The sequence below is a fragment of the Amia ocellicauda genome, chromosome 14, assembly GCF_036373705.1.
Source record: "Amia ocellicauda isolate fAmiCal2 chromosome 14, fAmiCal2.hap1, whole genome shotgun sequence".
Lineage (NCBI taxonomy): Eukaryota > Metazoa > Chordata > Actinopteri > Amiiformes > Amiidae > Amia > Amia ocellicauda.
The window spans coordinates 10,017,547-10,025,645 of record NC_089863.1 but is presented as its reverse complement, the minus strand read 5'-3'; positions in this window follow the sequence as shown (position 1 = coordinate 10,025,645).

Genomic DNA, 8,099 nt, shown 5'->3' with positions numbered 1-8,099 from the left:
TTAATACAGACACACTGACTGACTGAACACTACAGCACATTAACACTGCACTGAGAGAGAGAGGGTTAATACAGACACACTGACTGACTGAACACTACAGCACATTAACACTGCACTGAGAGAGAGAGGGTTAATACAGACACACTGAACACTACAGCACATTAACACTGCACTGAGAGAGAGAGGGTTAATACAGACACACTGACTGAACACTACAGCACATTAACACTGCACTGAGAGAGAGAGGGTTAATAAAGACACACTGACTGAACACTACAGCACATTAACACTGCACTGAGAGAGAGAGGGTTAATACAGACACACTGACTGAACACTACAGCACATTAACACTGCACTGAGAGAGAGAGGGTTAATACAGACACACTGACTGAACACTACAGCACATTAACACTGCACTGAGAGAGAGAGGGTTAATACAGACACACTGAACACTACAGCACATTAACACTGCACTGAGAGAGAGAGGGTTAATACAGACACACTGACTGACTGAACACTACAGCACATTAACACTGCACTGAGAGAGAGAGGGTTAATACAGACACACTGAACACTACAGCACATTAACACTGCACTGAGAGAGAGAGGGTTAATACAGACACACTGACTGAACACTACAGCACATTAACACTGCACTGAGAGAGAGAGGGTTAATACAGACACACTGACTGGACACTACAGCACATTAACACTGCACTGAGAGAGAGAGGGTTAATACAGACACACTGACTGAACACTACAGCACATTAACACTGCACTGAGAGAGAGAGGGTTAATACAGACGCACTGACTGAACACTACAGCACATTAACACTGCACTGAGAGAGAGAGGGTTAATACAGACACACTGACTGAACACTACAGTACATTAACACTGCACTGAGAGAGAGAGGGTTAATACAGACACACTGACTGACTGAACACTACAGCACATTAACACTGCACTGAGAGTGAGGGTTAATACAGACACACTGACTGAACACTACAGTACATTAACACTGCACTGAGAGAGAGAGGGTTAATACAGACACACTGACTGACTGAACACTACAGCACATTAACACTGCACTGAGAGAGAGGGTTAATACAGACGCACTGACTGAACACTACAGCACATTAACACTGCACTGAGAGAGAGAGGGTTAATACAGACACACTGAACACTACAGCACATTAACACTGCACTGAGAGAGAGAGAGGGTTAATACAGACACACTGACTGACTGAACACTACAGCACATTAACACTGCACTGAGAGAGAGAGGGTTAATACAGACACTGACTGACTGAACACTACAGCACATTAACACTGCACTGAGAGAGAGAGGGTTAATACAGACACACTGACTGACTGGACACTACAGCACATTAACACTGCACTGAGAGAGAGGGTTAATACAGACACACTGAACACTACAGCACATTAACACTGCACTGAGAGAGAGAGGGTTAATACAGACACACTGACTGAACACTACAGCACATTAACACTGCACTGAGAGAGAGAGGGTTAATACAGACACACTGACTGAACACTACAGCACATTAACACTGCACTGAGAGAGAGAGGGTTAATACAGACACACTGACTGACTGGACACTACAGCACATTAACACTGCACTGAGAGAGAGGGTTAATACAGACACACTGAACACTACAGCACATTAACACTGCACTGAGAGAGAGAGGGTTAATACAGACACACTGACTGAACACTACAGCACATTAACACTGCACTGAGAGAGAGAGGGTTAATACAGACACACTGACTGAACACTACAGCACATTAACACTGCACTGAGAGAGAGAGGGTTAATACAGACACACTGAACACTACAGCACATTAACACTGCACTGAGAGAGAGAGGGTTAATACAGACACACTGACTGAACACTACAGCACATTAACACTGCACTGAGAGAGAGAGAGGGTTAATACAGACACACTGACTGACTGAACACTACAGCACATTAACACTGCACTGAGAGAGAGAGGGTTAATACAGACACACTGAACACTACAGCACATTAACACTGCACTGAGAGAGAGAGGGTTAATACAGACACACTGAACACTACAGCACATTAACACTGCACTGAGAGAGAGAGGGTTAATACAGACACACTGACTGACTGAACACTACAGCACATTAACACTGCACTGAGAGAGAGAGGGTTAATACAGACACACTGACTGAACACTACAGCACATTAACACTGCACTGAGAGAGAGAGGGTTAATACAGACACACTGACTGAACACTACAGCACATTAACACTGCACTGAGAGAGAGGGTTAATACAGACACACTGACTGAACACTACAGCACATTAACACTGCACTGAGAGAGAGAGGGTTAATACAGACACACTGACTGGACACTACAGCACATTAACACTGCACTGAGAGAGAGAGGGTTAATACAGACACACTGACTGAACACTACAGCACATTAACACTGCACTGAGAGAGAGGGTTAATACAGACACACTGACTGACTGAACACTACAGCACATTAACACTGCACTGAGAGAGAGAGGGTTAATACAGACACACTGAACACTACAGCACATTAACACTGCACTGAGAGAGAGGGTTAATACAGACACACTGACTGGACACTACAGCACATTAACACTGCACTGAGAGAGAGAGGGTTAATACAGACACACTGAACACTACAGCACATTAACACTGCACTGAGAGAGAGAGGGTTAATACAGACACACTGACTGAACACTACAGTACATTAACACTGCACTGAGAGAGAGAGGGTTAATACAGACACACTGACTGACTGAACACTACAGCACATTAACACTGCACTGAGAGAGAGAGGGTTAATACAGACACACTGAACACTACAGCACATTAACACTGCACTGAGAGAGAGAGGGTTAATACAGACACACTGACTGACTGAACACTACAGCACATTAACACTGCACTGAGAGAGAGAGGGTTAATACAGACACTGACTGACTGAACACTACAGCACATTAACACTGCACTGAGAGAGAGAGGGTTAATACAGACACACTGACTGACTGGACACTACAGCACATTAACACTGCACTGAGAGAGAGAGGGTTAATACAGACACACTGACTGAACACTACAGCACATTAACACTGCACTGAGAGAGAGAGGGTTAATACAGACACACTGACTGGACACTACAGCACATTAACACTGCACTGAGAGAGAGGGGGTTAATACAGACACACTGACTGAACACTACAGCACATTAACACTGCACTGAGAGAGAGAGGGTTAATACAGACACACTGACTGGACACTACAGCACATTAACACTGCACTGAGAGAGAGAGGGTTAATACAGACACACTGACTGAACACTACAGCACATTAACACTGCACTGAGAGAGAGAGGGTTAATACAGACACACTGACTGAACACTACACTACATTAACACTGCACTGAGAGAGAGAGGGTTAATACAGACACACTGACTGACTGAACACTACAGCACATTAACACTGCACTGAGAGAGAGGGTTAATACAGACACACTGAACACTACAGCACATTAACACTGCACTGAGAGAGAGAGGGTTAATACAGACACACTGACTGAACACTACACTACATTAACACTGCACTGAGAGAGAGAGGGTTAATACAGACACACTGACTGACTGAACACTACAGCACATTAACACTGCACTGAGAGAGAGAGGGTTAATACAGACACACTGACTGAACACTACAGCACATTAACACTGCACTGAGAGAGAGAGAGGGTTAATACAGACACACTGACTGACTGAACACTACAGCACATTAACACTGCACTGAGAGAGAGAGGGTTAATACAGACACTGACTGAACACTACAGCACATTAACACTGCACTGAGAGAGAGAGGGTTAATACAGACACACTGACTGAACACTACAGCACATTAACACTGCACTGAGAGAGAGAGGGTTAATACAGACACACTGACTGGACACTACAGCACATTAACACTGCACTGAGAGAGAGAGGGTTAATACAGACACACTGACTGACTGAACACTACAGCACATTAACACTGCACTGAGAGAGAGAGGGTTAATACAGACACACTGAACACTACAGCACATTAACACTGCACTGAGAGAGAGAGGGTTAATACAGACACACTGACTGAACACTACAGCACATTAACACTGCACTGAGAGAGAGAGGGTTAATACAGACACACTGACTGAACACTACACTACATTAACACTGCACTGAGAGAGAGAGGGTTAATACAGACACACTGACTGACTGAACACTACAGCACATTAACACTGCACTGAGAGAGAGGGTTAATACAGACGCACTGACTGAACACTACAGCACATTAACACTGCACTGAGAGAGAGGGTTAATACAGACACACTGACTGGACACTACAGCACATTAACACTGCACTGAGAGAGAGAGGGTTAATACAGACACACTGACTGAACACTACAGCACATTAACACTGCACTGAGAGAGAGAGGGTTAATACAGACACACTGACTGAACACTACAGTACATTAACACTGCACTGAGAGAGAGAGGGTTAATACAGACACACTGACTGACTGAACACTACAGCACATTAACACTGCACTGAGAGAGAGAGGGTTAATACAGACACACTGACTGAACACTACAGCACATTAACACTGCACTGAGAGAGATGGTTAATACAGACACACTGACTGGACACTACAGCACATTAACACTGCACAGAGAGAGAGAGGGTTAATACAGACACACTGACTGAACACTACAGCACATTAACACTGCACTGAGAGAGAGAGGGTTAATACAGACACACTGACTGAACACTACAGCACATTAACACTGCACTGAGAGAGAGAGGGTTAATACAGACACACTGACTGAACACTACAGCACATTAACACTGCACTGAGAGAGAGGGTTAATACAGACACACTGACTGGACACTACAGCACATTAACACTGCACAGAGAGAGAGGGTTAATACAGACACACTGACTGACTGAACACTACAGCACATTAACACTGCACTGAGAGAGAGGGTTAATACAGACACACTGACTGACTGAACACTACAGCACATTAACACTGCACTGAGAGAGAGAGGGTTAATACAGACACACTGACTGGACACTACAGCACATTAACACTGCACTGAGAGAGAGAGGGTTAATACAGACACACTGACTGAACACTACAGCACATTAACACTGCACTGAGAGAGAGAGGGTTAATACAGACACACTGACTGAACACTACAGCACATTAACACTGCACTGAGAGAGAGAGGGTTAATACAGACACACTGACTGAACACTACAGCACATTAACACTGCACTGAGAGAGAGAGGGTTAATACAGACACACTGACTGAACACTACAGCACATTAACACTGCACTGAGAGAGAGAGGGTTAATACAGACACACTGACTGAACACTACAGCACATTAACACTGCACTGAGAGAGAGGGTTAATACAGACACACTGACTGACTGAACACTACAGCACATTAACACTGCACTGAGAGAGAGAGGGTTAATACAGACACACTGACTGAACACTACAGCACATTAACACTGCACTGAGAGAGAGAGGGTTAATACAGACACACTGACTGAACACTACAGCACATTAACACTGCACTGAGAGAGAGAGGGTTAATACAGACACACTGACTGAACACTACAGCACATTAACACTGCACTGAGAGAGAGAGGGTTAATACAGACACACTGACTGAACACTACAGCACATTAACACTGCACTGAGAGAGAGAGGGTTAATACAGACACACTGACTGAACACTACAGCACATTAACACTGCACTGAGAGAGAGAGGGTTAATACAGACGCACTGACTGAACACTACAGCACATTAACACTGCACTGAGAGAGAGGGTTAATACAGACACACTGACTGGACACTACAGCACATTAACACTGCACAGAGAGAGAGGGTTAATACAGACACACTGACTGACTGAACACTACAGCACATTAACACTGCACTGAGAGAGAGGGTTAATACAGACACACTGACTGACAGAACACTACAGCACATTAACACTGCACTGAGAGAGAGAGGGTTAATACAGACACACTGACTGAACACTACAGCACATTAACACTGCACTGAGAGAGAGAGGGTTAATACAGACACACTGACTGAACACTACAGCACATTAACACTGCACTGAGAGAGAGAGGGTTAATACAGACACACTGACTGAACACTACAGCACATTAACACTGCACTGAGAGAGAGAGGGTTAATACAGACGCACTGACTGAACACTACAGCACATTAACACTGCACTGAGAGAGAGGGTTAATACAGACACACTGACTGGACACTACAGCACATTAACACTGCACAGAGAGAGAGGGTTAATACAGACACACTGACTGACTGAACACTACAGCACATTAACACTGCACTGAGAGAGAGGGTTAATACAGACACACTGACTGACTGAACACTACAGCACATTAACACTGCACTGAGAGAGAGAGGGTTAATACAGACACACTGACTGAACACTACAGCACATTAACACTGCACTGAGAGAGAGAGGGTTAATACAGACACACTGACTGAACACTACAGCACATTAACACTGCACTGAGAGAGAGAGGGTTAATACAGACACACTGACTGAACACTACAGCACATTAACACTGCACTGAGAGAGAGAGGGTTAATACAGACACACTGACTGAACACTACAGCACATTAACACTGCACTGAGAGAGAGAGGGTTAATACAGACACACTGACTGAACACTACAGCACATTAACACTGCACTGAGAGAGAGAGGGTTAATACAGACACACTGACTGAACACTACAGCACATTAACACTGCACTGAGAGAGAGAGGGTTAATACAGACACACTGACTGAACACTACAGCACATTAACACTGCACTGAGAGAGAGAGGGTTTATACAGACACACTGACTGAACACTACAGCACATTAACACTGCACTGAGAGAGAGAGGGTTAATACAGACACACTGACTGAACACTACAGCACATTAACACTGCACTGAGAGAGAGAGGGTTAATACAGACACACTGAACACTACAGCACATTAACACTGCACTGAGAGAGAGGGTTAATACAGACACTGACTGAACACTACAGCACATTAACACTGCACTGAGAGAGAGAGGGTTAATACAGACACACTGAACACTACAGCACATTAACACTGCACTGAGAGAGAGGGTTAATACAGACACTGACTGAACACTACAGCACATTAACACTGCACTGAGAGAGAGAGGGTTAATACAGACACACTGACTGACTGAACACTACAGCACATTAACACTGCACTGAGAGAGAGAGGGTTAATACAGACACACTGAACACTACAGCACATTAACACTGCACTGAGAGAGAGAGGGTTAATACAGACACACTGACTGAACACTACAGCACATTAACACTGCACTCAGAGAGAGAGGGTTAATACAGACACTGACTGAACACTACAGCACATTAACACTGCACTGAGAGAGAGAGGGTTAATACAGACACACTGAACACTACAGCACATTAACACTGCACAGAGAGAGAGGGGAACAGGCCTGTCCTGTTGAGCAAGTGTCTCTGTCTCTCAGACGTTGTCTCAGGACCGGAATGCGGCTCCACCGGATCAGCGGCACCCGGCCGGGCGTGTTAGAAAGGGGGAGAGAAACCAGGGCGGCGGCGGGTGTGAATGGGTGGTGTTTTGTGTGATCGGGGTGGGGACGGGACTCCTGCAGAGAGAGGTGAGGGGCGGAGGAGAGCGACATGCTTATGTTGAGAGGCAACAGTCATGCCAGCAGAGGTTTGTTTGTTTTGTGTTTCTGGAGTGAATAGAAGGAGGGGTCCGGTGTGAACATGTGTGGTTTCAGGGAATGACAGGTGCAGTGCTGCAGGTATGCGCTGGGCTATGGCAGATATGCACAGCCTGCTGAGGGCCAAGACACACTGACTCACAGTGCACCTCCTGCTGTGATTGTACACACAATCCTGCACACAAACACAGCCGCTCTGTACTACACTGTTCTACATTGT